Below are 12,261 nucleotides of genomic sequence, written 5' to 3'. Positions count from 1 at the left end.
AAGTAGAGATAGTATTATGTTATTTTCTCGGTCTCTTGCTCTCGTGTATCCAAGAAGGTTGCATGATCGTTCTCTCAGACTTCTTGGTAACCCTGTTTCGGGAGGTAAAGACATGGTATTCAATAATTTCACTGGGCATGGTGAAAGTTTACTTCCTGATTGCTAGCAGTGAAAATGAATATGATGTACAAATAATACAACTTACACTACAATGATTCATTCCTAACTTCTGTAGAACCTAATGACTTCTAGCTTTGTCAGGTATCTGTAAATTGTCTTTTTTTCCAGTTAGTTTTCCAGTAAAAGAAAACTATTGAGATGGCTTTTTGTCCGTCCGTCCGCCCCAAGATTTTAAAAACTACTGAGGCTAGAGAGCTGCAAACTGGAATGTTGATTGCAGCCCTCTAGCCTAAGTTTTAGTTTATTTAAGGTTAAATTTAGCCATGGTCGTGCGTCTGGCACCGCTATAGGTGCCAACAACACTGGCCATCACCGGACCGTGGCTGAAAGTTTAATGGGCCTTGACTGAGAGATTCATACAGCATTATACGCTGTACAGAAAACTCGATTGCTCTGAAGAAACTTCGGCTCATTTTTTACTTGTTTTTTTTTTTATGATAACGACTTTTAGCAATTTAAAAAAAATTTATTAACCTATATCATGTAATGTTGCCAGTCTACATTGCATTATTCGCTGGTCACACTACACTTAATCATTCTGGCTATTTATCAAAATATTGTATTCAAATCCAAGCTTTCTTTATCGTAACCCTTCAAAAATATATGAACGCAGGGTGATTAAAAGCTAAGAATTATCCGAAGGTGTTCATATCTAATGAGGTGTGCTGCATGTCGCCTCTACTGCATCTTACGTACTGCAACTGCATTTTTCCTCTCGTCTAGATGTCAACTGAACCATTATGCATGTAAGAATTTTGCTACCCAAACATCGTTCTCTTTATTCCGGACAACAAAATTTAAGAGAGGCACCATTTGCTGTTTTCTGATTTATTATCTTCCATTATATTTATTTCAAAAGTGAACTGCTGTTATAACTTGTTATGAAGTTCACTGCAGGCATTACCCACTTTTTAGCCTTTTACTTTACCTCCAATTCAGCTTCATTCACCAGTCATGCTGTCCAACCTCTCTAAAATTACTTCTCGATGCAATTGGGTTTTCTCCCAGCTCCATCTCCTCCATTTTCTGGGCATCTTTATCTTGCTGCCCAACCATTCCAAGTCCGTCTTCACTGTCGTCAGCGCCGGAGTTTCTGGAAGTGGCCAGTGCTTGAGTTGACCGTTTACATTTCCCAAATCTATTTTTAAGTGCACTTTTAAAGTCACCGTGTCGTATTCGGTTGGTTATTATCAACATCGATTTTGTGTTGATGTCATGCTCTACAATATCCCGGCGCCAGTGCCATTTATTCTTTCCACTGTAAAACTGTGAACCGGTTTATATCAGCGTCACGAGTCAGTTAATCCAAAAGTCTTCGGTCATCTAATATCCAAAGATACTGTCGCATTATGTGAATTTGTTTACGTTTTATAGGACGAATATTATGTCTCGTAAAATATGGCAAGCAAGTTTATGGACCAGTTATCCGGATACTTGGCATTCTCTCTCTCTCTCTCTCTCTCTCTCTTCTCTCTCTCTCTCTCTCTCTCTCTCTCTCTCTCTCTCTTTCAGATAGTCAGCTGTTATTACGACAACTGATCAAGTATCAACATCAGAACTGTAGAAACAGCAACGGAAAACAGAATAATGATAATGATGACGATGATAAAATTGTAACAAGCATTACTATTACCATGAGATAATGAGCGCCGGTGTTATCACTGTTCACGATACTGCTTACACTGGTTCCTCACCCCTACAAGCACAAGCAGAATTATGAAGAATCGGAATGTTAGAAAGCTAAATTCAGAGAGAGAGAGAGAGAGAGAGAGAGAGAGAGAGAGAGAGAGAGAGAGAGAGAGAGAGAGAATGTTCTACACTAACTCCAGGCAATTGCTCAGGCGTAACAGTACCACAGCTACAGTAGTCCATGGCCCCGTGTGCATGAGATGTACCCTAATACACCCACTTGCCTTTTACAGTAGACACCTTGAATTATCTGAAAAATCAGGGTGGACTTTCTGAGACCTGGCAGCAAGTGAGAAATTTAGGTTTAATTTCACTATATCGGGCGATAATTTCGACCCGTAAACTCTGGGTACCTGACCTTAAAATACCCATATCTCCCTTGAAAATTAACGTAGAAGGCTCGTTTACAACTCAAAATGTTCCTTTAATGAGTTCTTTTCAATGATATATAAATATTTAACTTTTAGAGCTATATTAGGTCATAAATACCCAAAATATCACCAGAAATCGAGAAAAGATGATGATTTACTTCATGAGGGAAAAATGGTAAAAATCAAACAATATTAAAGAATGAATGGCATATGTTGACAATAATCAACACAGCAACACTATATTATTCAAATAATAAGCACTTTATTACTTTCTAAACACACAGAAGCATACAGTAACTTTTCATAAAAACTTTATTTTCAAAATGCCCATTTATGGTCATTGCTATCTAGGTGGCACTTTATCATGGTATGGGGATTAATATTTGAAAAACTTCTCAAGTGAATAAAATTTAAAAAAATATATAGCTTGCACAATTTCCTTAAATAATTATTGACTTTATAAATTCTGGATATAGCATGAAAATTTTATTAACCTATGACGTAGCTTTAGTATTAAAAGGGTACTATGACATTGCAAATGAAGAAGTTGTATTGTTTAAATTAAACTAATTCAAACATCCATAACAATAGTTTTAATTTCAAAAGATAAATTCAGAGGCAGTATATATTTAATAATGTAGATACATGTATTTAATTTATAATTGAAATGTCTGTAGTTTATTTTCATGGCTAAATATTCTAAGCTTTAACTTACATTCGTAAAGGAGTCAAATTTACACAAGTTCTTATGGACGAATGACAGTATTTGCTTCTTATGATTGTGCTTTTAATAAGATTCCTCATTCCATACTGTAACCTAAAGGATTGCTACATGTTGCATCACCTACAACTAAGACATTTTGACATTTACAAAAACTGCAGCAAGGAACATGATTGCTGCGACAGGGACAGTGATATGTTCCACATTTTGAACAACTGCACATCACGGTGAATTCCTCAGGTGTTGGGTTCTTTCCATCAGTTGGCACCAAAAGATCATCAGCTACTTTATAACCATATAACATAGGATCAAGGGGCTCCCATTTAGGTCTAGATAAAACAGAAATCATGTGATATGTGGTAAAGTATGCTCTTTTTATATGTTGTATTGTTGCTTAGCTAGTAGGTGGTAGGTTCTTAAAACATGACCTCTTGGAATGATGGCACATATAGTTTCTCAGGTGATCTGCTGTTTTACACATTGTTGCTTGCTTCAGTACTCTTGTCAAATACTCTTCAGCCATGATAACTTGACTTTCAAAATTATTTTTAGTTCCAAATTCTTTTAAATACATTTCTGGGTGTGCCTTTAGAGCAGCAAGTTTAGTCCCAAATTTGCTTGTGTAATCACAGCCAGTCAGGGAATGCACTGCAGGCAACACTTAGCATAGTTCCCTCCCTAGCTGAACAGTCAATGTATGGATGGCAATATACCTGACTGAATCCCCAGATCCAGTTTTAATCCACAGTTCACTGCATCCTTGATCCTTGATAATGAAGCTCATTCCAGTAATGCAAGAACAGAATTCAGAAATCAGTATCAGATGAAAGGATTATAAGTTGGTTACATCCACATTGAACTGCATGAAGTGCACAAACAATGCATCGTAGGTCTGCTTCTTCTACATCAGAATTCAGTTCTGGAACTTCAGATACCAATCCAGCAGACAATCTTCTTGAGGGGTGCTTATATTCATCTGGACCTCTGAAATTGCTGACATAAATCTCTAGTGCTGTATCTTTCCATGGATAATCTAATATATATATATATATATATATATATATATATATATATATATATATATATATATATATATATATATATATATATATATATATATATATATGTAAAGGCCATTTCTGAGCCTATATTTGATTTAAGTCTCTGTTTTATGAACAGAGGTTTGTTCTCGCTTATCCTGAGATATTATGTGATAGCGTGTAGCGTGAGCCACTTCATCAGTTGTATCTTTCTCTAAATAAAATCTAAGGACTACTGGAATGAGATACTAAGTACAAAACTAAAACCTTTATTGACAAAAAAAAAAAACGAAAATAACTTCTTAAAAATTATGAAGAATGAAAACGAATGATTCATCAATTATCAAAAATTCTTCTTAAGGAAATAAGATTCCAAAATCACAAACACCCAATTACCTAAGGGAAATACAGAAAATAACTCATCTGTCAAAACATAAACAGGTCATTCAATAAAATCAGGTCATCTCAAAAATGTCATACCACTCCCTTCCTTGTAGGAGGGAGAGAGGGAAAAAGGAAAGGAAAGGAATACCTGTGAAAGAACAAACGTCACATTAAAAATCAGAAAATGTAAAAATTGCAGAAACACATTTTTCACTGTCACAGGAGGTAACGTTTGTGTTCATAGTTCTGAAAATAAAGTCTAAAAACGTAGATGAGTTCTACTCACTCCACAAGTCCTCTGGGACAGTCTCCATGTAAAAATACACCTCACATTGTCAGATTCACTGATATCGGATCGCAGTGCCCGATCAAACAATGGTCCCACCCATTATATTCATTATGCAATGCACGAACGAACGTACTTTTCCGTGACATCATTCGACTTTTCAAGGCGTCATGAAGACACACACGTCATTATCGAGATGTATCCTTCAAAACCGGATTTTGTAACCGGTTCACTGATAGAACGTTTTTGGCTGAAAACGCATTTTCCAGCTCGTGTCCTGTCACCAAGCTGGTTTATTCGACCCTTGTGATTTCGAGTGTTTCCAGCATTTTTCTATTTGCTGTGTATAGTCAAAATGGACCCTGCGAATAGCTGACCCAACGAGCACTTACATATATATATATATATATATATATATATATATATATATATATATATATATATATATATATATATATATATATATATATATATATATATACAGTGAACCCTTGCTACTTCGCGGTTCAACTATCACGGATTCACGACGCAGATTTTTTCCGTCGTATGTATATTATAAGAGAAAATTATCGGATTTTCCGGAAATTTCAAAATAGTATCCAAATATTTCATTAATTCCATTAATAATTATTAATATCTGCTAGTACTGTTGGTTCATTGCGGTTCAGTACAAAATGAAGTTAAACAAAAGATGCTTCACTGCATCGCGGATTTTCAGAAATATTCATCGAAAAATTAAAATTTTCGGCAGCCATATTTGCGGAAAACAGCGATGTTTCATCATTTTCCAGGACTCGTATACCCACAGGCACCCGGACAAGGCATGTGAGTGGTACATAAGAGAATATCTTATCACTGTTGATGTTTCATCTTAAATCACTGTAAAAATAATTAAAACTGAATTTCATACGTAAGCAACAAGGATACTGTATACAGTCTCGTCCCTGCTACTGTTTCTCTCAATGAAATATGAATTACTGTATCATAAACTTTTATGTACAGAATTAAAAATAATTTTTGACAAATTTGTTTCTTTTAGCAACTAAAAATTATTTTCCTAAGTGTTTCAGTCAGCTGATTCTTAAACATTACAAATATGGGACGATCTTTTTTTATGCATATTACTGTGATAGGAGATCAAAATGGACAAGGTACGTGAGTGGTACATAAGAGAATATCTTATCACTGTTGATGTTTCATCTTAAATCACTGTAAAAATAATTAAAACTGAATTTCAATAAGCAACTCAAGGATACTGTATACTCTCATCACCAGCTTGTCAAGACTTAGTCAAGACTTATATATATCAATGAAATATGAATTACTGTATCATAATCTTTTATGTACAGAATTAAAAATAATTTCATTGATAAATTTGTTTCTTTTGGCAACTAAAAATTATTTTCCTAATTCTTTTTATATAGTCATGATTCTCAGAACGTAAACATATGGGACGATCTTTTTTTACATATTACTGTGATAGGAGATCACATAGGAAGTGTTTAAGTGTGGGAAAGGCTATACAGTAAAGCCACATGTATATACAGTATATGCCTCCTAGGGAGGCCAATGCTACTTGCGGAATTTCACTTATCGCTGGGGGTTCTATGATATCACTGTATATATATATATATATATATATATATATATATATATATATATATATATATATATATATATATATATACATACACACACACACATATATATATGTATGTATGTATGTATATATATCAGTATTATATACACACACACACACTTATACTGTACTGTGTGTATATATATATATATATATATATATATATATATATATATATATATATATATATATATATATATATATATATATATGTGTGTGTGTGTGTGTGTGTGTGTGTGTGTGTGTGTGCATGTGTGTGAATGTCTGTCTGTCTTTGCTGGTGTGTGCCCTTGCATCAGTATCCATGTACCTGCTTTCCCTACAGGATCTTCAGTGGAACAAACATTCCATAAAAACTGATAATGAGATCTTCCTGTGAAGGCAGCCTCTGCTAGTTTTCATACATTTAACACAAATTCTGCTTTCCATAATTAGCTCAGTATCCGGGACCTTAAATATAGGGTCCAGCACTCTCGCAAAAGCACAAATCCGAGTAATAATCATTTTAGAACTTGTAAACATGCGTTGTGTGACAGCCATATCCTCTTTAAAAGCGACTATTCAAAATGAACAGGGTGGATTTGGCAGGATGTCTATAGCTTGCCTTAATTTTTTTCTTCTAATTTTTCGTAATACGCAAAAAAAAAAAAAGAAACTAAAAATGGGGAGGGCTAAAGCCATTTTGATTTGTTTCCCTTTTATTGCGATAGTTCATTGTGTGGCATTCGTGTATCAAAAGTGACTGGTTATCTAGAATTAAATGAGGAGTTTCTGCGTTATAATTTAGACACTGATAAACAAATATAAAACATTTCATAAAAGATCAAACAACTCAGAGTCGACGATATTATGAACACTTTACGATAAATGTCAGGTTGTAAATGTATTTGATATTGTTGTACATACAAGGGTTTGGGAATCTTGTAAATGTTACGCCCCTTAAATCTTCGCGATTACAGTATATATAAAACCTGCACTTAATGAAAAGTAAGAGAAAATAGATCTTAGCGGAGAGGAATGATATTACAATCAATTTGAGGAGGTATAAAGTAAGTGGAACGTGCATACTGTAATAATAAGCAAAATTACGCTCTGGCTGGTTTGTCACTGCCTGTCAAGAAGACTTACGGCAACTTGAACTTATGTCTCTCTCTCTCTCTCTCTCTCTCTCTCTCTCTCTCTCTCTCTCTCTCTCTCTCTCAAGAACAACCCAGTGTCTTATATTAAAGGGAAAGCCGAGATGAAGGCAAGGTAAACGTAGCATCATACATATCAGTCAAAACCTCTCTGTATTCCCATAAGATCTGGCAAACCATGGTAAAAAAAAATCCAGTAATTTGCTAAAGGGTATTTTTTTATGCTGAGGTATTTCACTGTGAACTGGTAGTTAGGAATAAAGAACAACAATAACCTGTACACTCAATAGCAAGTACACCTCTCCCACAGCCAGTGGAAAACCAAATTATGTCGTCATACAAAAGAAAATAATAAAATAAACAATAAATATTTCGTTGAGGCTAAATAGCACAATCTACAGAGATGTTCACCAAACGTTAAGCATCTAGAGGAACTGCACACGGTCAAGTAACAATCGTTCAGGCGGTCTATTGACACGGTATATCGCCTCACGTGTATCTAAACAATATACCACCTACAGACCCACGAAAGTGGCAAAACAAGTTTAGTAGCATATGGAGTACTGTAGGTAACGGTGTGCAATAGTGTGCGGCTCGTAAATGGTACAAACGTTATTGACTGATGGTGTGATAATGCGAAAATGTTCACTAAATGTTTTTCCACAGTACATCATGAGCTCATCGGCTGATTAGAATTATATGGAAAAGTAAACGGGTAACCAATTCACAGAAGAATGTTTTTTTGACGTCGAGAGAGTGGGAGACTCAGAAAATGCCACATAGAGGTGAGGAAGGATTCACAGCAAAAAGATCTGAATGACCGTCCAAATAACCTCGAAGGACGATCAGTACTTATGAAGAGCGATTGGGCCTCTCCATTATATAAGGTGAATTTCTAGAACGGCTCAACAAGCTTTATTCGCCCGACCGGCCATGTATTCAGAAGTCATTCATTATAAGTTCGAGAGGCAGTCACTTCGTATATTCTGGCTTTTAGTCAAATGAAATCCTCAGCCAACGCAAAGGCATTAAAGACGAGAAGTTACATAATAAAACTAGTGTGATTTTATGCTGAGCAGATTAGACAAAATACTTAATTGAAACTTTTAAAATAATGATCATTAACCAACCTACAAAAAAATTCATATCCGAAGGTGGAATCATGATGAAAGTTTCCATACATGTCACCAAAGGCTTTCTGTTAACGCTCTGAAGGATTAGGACTATTGTATGGCCCGACTGAGTGGTAAGTAAGAAGTTTTCTTTGTAACTATATATATATGTATATGTGTGTATATGTATATGTATATATATATATATATATATATATATATATATATATATATATATATATATATGTATGTGTGTATATATGTGTGTGTGTGTGTAATTTATGTGACTCTATGATTTTAATAAAGCGTTTGTGAACTGGTCCAAATATGATCAGAGTTTGTGAAGTAGGCATAATTTGATCAGAATTTGTGAAGTGGGTTTAATAAGATTAGTTTTTGAATTGGACCTAATACGATCAGAATTGTATTCGCTCATGAAACTTTTTGTAACGAGACTGCTGTCAGAGTTCTGAAGTACAAGAGGATTTATATGTATATTTGTTATGCCTTTAGTAAGGTGATACAAAGGAGGGTGTTTTGGGCTGGCGTGTTACGTGCTGTTCAGGAGTGATAGCCCGACCTGGCATAAGGACAGCTCAATTCACGAAAACAGTGGAGTGGGAGATTAAAATATGAGAAGAATTTAAAAAGAGTGGACCCAGTCACGCCCGAGGAGGGGGATGTTGTAAAGAAAGGAGAGACGTGTCTGGAGAGTTCGTGTCTTGCGCGAAATATGTTGATGAATGAGAGAGAGAGAGAGAGAGAGAGAGAGAGAGAGAGAGAGAGAGAGAGAGAGAGAAGATTGCAAGTCCTTGCTGGCTAATATCTTGGGAAATACTGGATATTAAAGAATAACTATATCGTCCCGTTATCTACACATTCAAGTAAAAATTTAACGGATCAACCAAAACGTACTTCGTATGAGAAGGGTAATTTCACAAACATTCAACATTTTCCTGTGTGTTACACGTTACTATGTCTGCTAATAATCCATGAAAATTAGTTCACATAGCTATGATTATTCTGTACTGCCGTTTTTCTTCTTCCGTTTTTCTTCTTCTTCTTCTTCTTCTTCTTCTTCTTCTTCTTCTTCTTCTTCTTCTTCTTTTCTTAGTGGTAATGATAGTAGCAGTGGTATAAGTGAAACAATGTTCAACATTTTACTGATTCGTTCCTGTTATCATTCTTGCTATATTATATTAACAAATGATGAAGAGCACCTAAATTTAAGCCACAATGAGAACATTACCACAAATCCCAAGGAGAATCGCATTATTACGTAGACTATGGCTTTCCTAAGTGGATTGCCGAAGGAGGACATTCAATTGCTAAGCATGCTCGATTATTCTGAATTAATCCTAAGGGTTCCCAGTCGAATTCGTTGCTGTCTTGGGAGAACGTGGGATACTCGACCTATTTTTATAGCCCCTATGACTAATTAGGAATAGGTGGGATACCAGTTGTTTCTTGGGAGCGAAGCACCGAGTGAAGGACTTAATTCCATTTCAATGTTTCTTAACGATCGCTGCTCTATCCCTTAAATCTGCAGAATGAGATTCAGTACAATTTTTCTCAGGTCAATGTTCTTGTTAATTCGTTAAGTATCTATTTTGGGGGAGGGAGGGGGGCTTTATTTTAGGCAAGGGAGAGGTGTATCCTTTCTTGTAGTAGTACTTAAGTACTTAAGGTGAAGGAGACAACAACAGTAGATAAGAAATGCGTTAGACCAAGCGCGTTATACTTCCCGTTGCATGTACAGTACATGTTCAAGCAGTTATTTATTGCTTTAGGAAAACTTTCGTCCAACTAGTCTTTCTGTTTTTCTCTCTTTCCCTTTTTCCTTCTTTCTCTCACAACCTAGTTCACCATTTATAACATATTTCTTTATAGTGTAAGAGAAGGCGTTAGATACATACCATCAATTTAGCATCAAACCCTACTGATCGTCTCACCATTATTATTATTATTATTATTATTATTATTATTATTATTATTATTATTATTATTATTATTATTATTATTATTATTCGAGATGTAGGTGTTGATGTTTTGAGGTTTAGCATGTCCCTAATTATATATATTATTCACTTGAACATTAGTTCAAAGAAATGAAGATTTTATTTTTATCACCGCAAACCGGAATTTGCATCTTATAATTAATTCCAAATGAAATGATATGGTAATTGTTTTTTTAATTAGTTAATTAATTAATATAATTACACACACACACACACATTTTGTTTTTAATACCACACACACACATTTATATAATATAAATATATATATATATTATTTGTTAATATATATATATATATATATATATATATATATATATATATATATATATATATATATATATATATATATATATATATATATATATATATATATATGTAAATTATATATATATATATATATATATATATATATATATATATATATATATATATATATATATATATATATATATATCATGTAAATTCATGACAACATAATACCCATATGCGTATCGCACTTTGTGGTCACTGTTTAGCCTATATGTACTTCCTTAACAGAAATTTTCAGGTGTAGTATACGTTAATCTTCTCTAAAAGGGAATGCTTTATTTGCAACATTCAAAGCTAGATTCCACTAAGTATTACGTTTAATAGGAGATCACAAATGGCATGATAAAAATTTATACCACCTTGCATGCCACCTCAACTGCATTTTGCAGTGAACCCAGAATTCACTGTTACATCCAGATACGCACCGGTATCAGACAAGATGTAATTATGGGATTAGTATATTCGAGAAATGCCAAACCTGACCTGTTGCGGTATTTGGGGAGCGGGGACCGATACGATGTATGACATTTTTTTTTAATCCATCAGCTTCTGGCTTTCCATTTGTATTTTACTTATCTGTCTATTGTGTCTGTGGTATAGGACCGTTTGTGCACATGCATGAGTGCAGTATATGAATCATTTACAAAGGTCAAACAAATACTTTTAAAGTCTCGGTTTCATTTTTAACAGAATTGTAGTCATGACTCATGTTTACATTTTTCGTTGAAGCACCCGTACAGTGTTGAATGAAACTGTTTTACACAAAGTCAGAAACGTAATTATCTGTCATAATTTTACGTGTAATCTGTCCTAGTCGTAATTTTGTATGTCATTGTTTTGCTTGTCATCTGTCCTAATTGTAATTAACTATGTCATCATTTTTCCCATAATCTGTCCTAATCGTAATTATCTGTGGCATCATTTTACCTGTAATGTCGTAATCGTAATTATCTACGTCATCATTTTACCTGTAACCTGTCCTAATCGTAATTATCTATGTCATCATTTTACTTGTAATCTGTCCAAATCGTAATTTCTGAGTCTTTGGTTTAGACAGAGGGAGAGACAGTCGCGTTGACCTTTCGGCTTTCAGGCGACGGATGCTCTTATCTTTTATAATTCCTCACAAATCACCTTTAATCTTGATATCATTCTGAGCTCATTGTGGAATCTTGGGTTGCAAATTTGAAGGCTCTAAAATCAGTGTTCGTTTTGCTTCTAGACTTAAATATCGTGAATCCATCTCTAGCTATTTTTCCACCTCCGTTCGTGATAACTTGGTAAGTTGTATCACAAAGCTGAAAAAATGTAGATCTGACAGGGAGGCACAGTAACTCAAATAATGCATGTGTAACCCTACCCCTGGGTTCGACACC

The 12,261-nt window shown here is 34.6% G+C and overlaps 1 long non-coding RNA gene across 1 annotated transcript in view; it reads left to right on the top strand.

Annotated features, from left to right (window-relative positions):
* The first annotated feature begins 7,880 nt into the window (after positions 1-7,880).
* LOC136841280 (uncharacterized) overlaps positions 7,881-12,261 on the top strand; it is a 19,968-nt gene continuing 15,587 nt past the window's right edge. Inside the window, exon 1 of the long non-coding RNA XR_010853870.1 lies at positions 7,881-8,692. This is a non-coding gene — a long non-coding RNA (uncharacterized lncRNA). The remainder of the gene's footprint in view (positions 8,693-12,261) is intronic.

The sequence above is a fragment of the Macrobrachium rosenbergii genome, chromosome 8, assembly GCF_040412425.1.
Source record: "Macrobrachium rosenbergii isolate ZJJX-2024 chromosome 8, ASM4041242v1, whole genome shotgun sequence".
NCBI classification, from domain to species: Eukaryota; Metazoa; Arthropoda; class Malacostraca; order Decapoda; family Palaemonidae; genus Macrobrachium; species Macrobrachium rosenbergii.
This window is presented reverse-complemented; position numbering and strand designations above follow the sequence as displayed.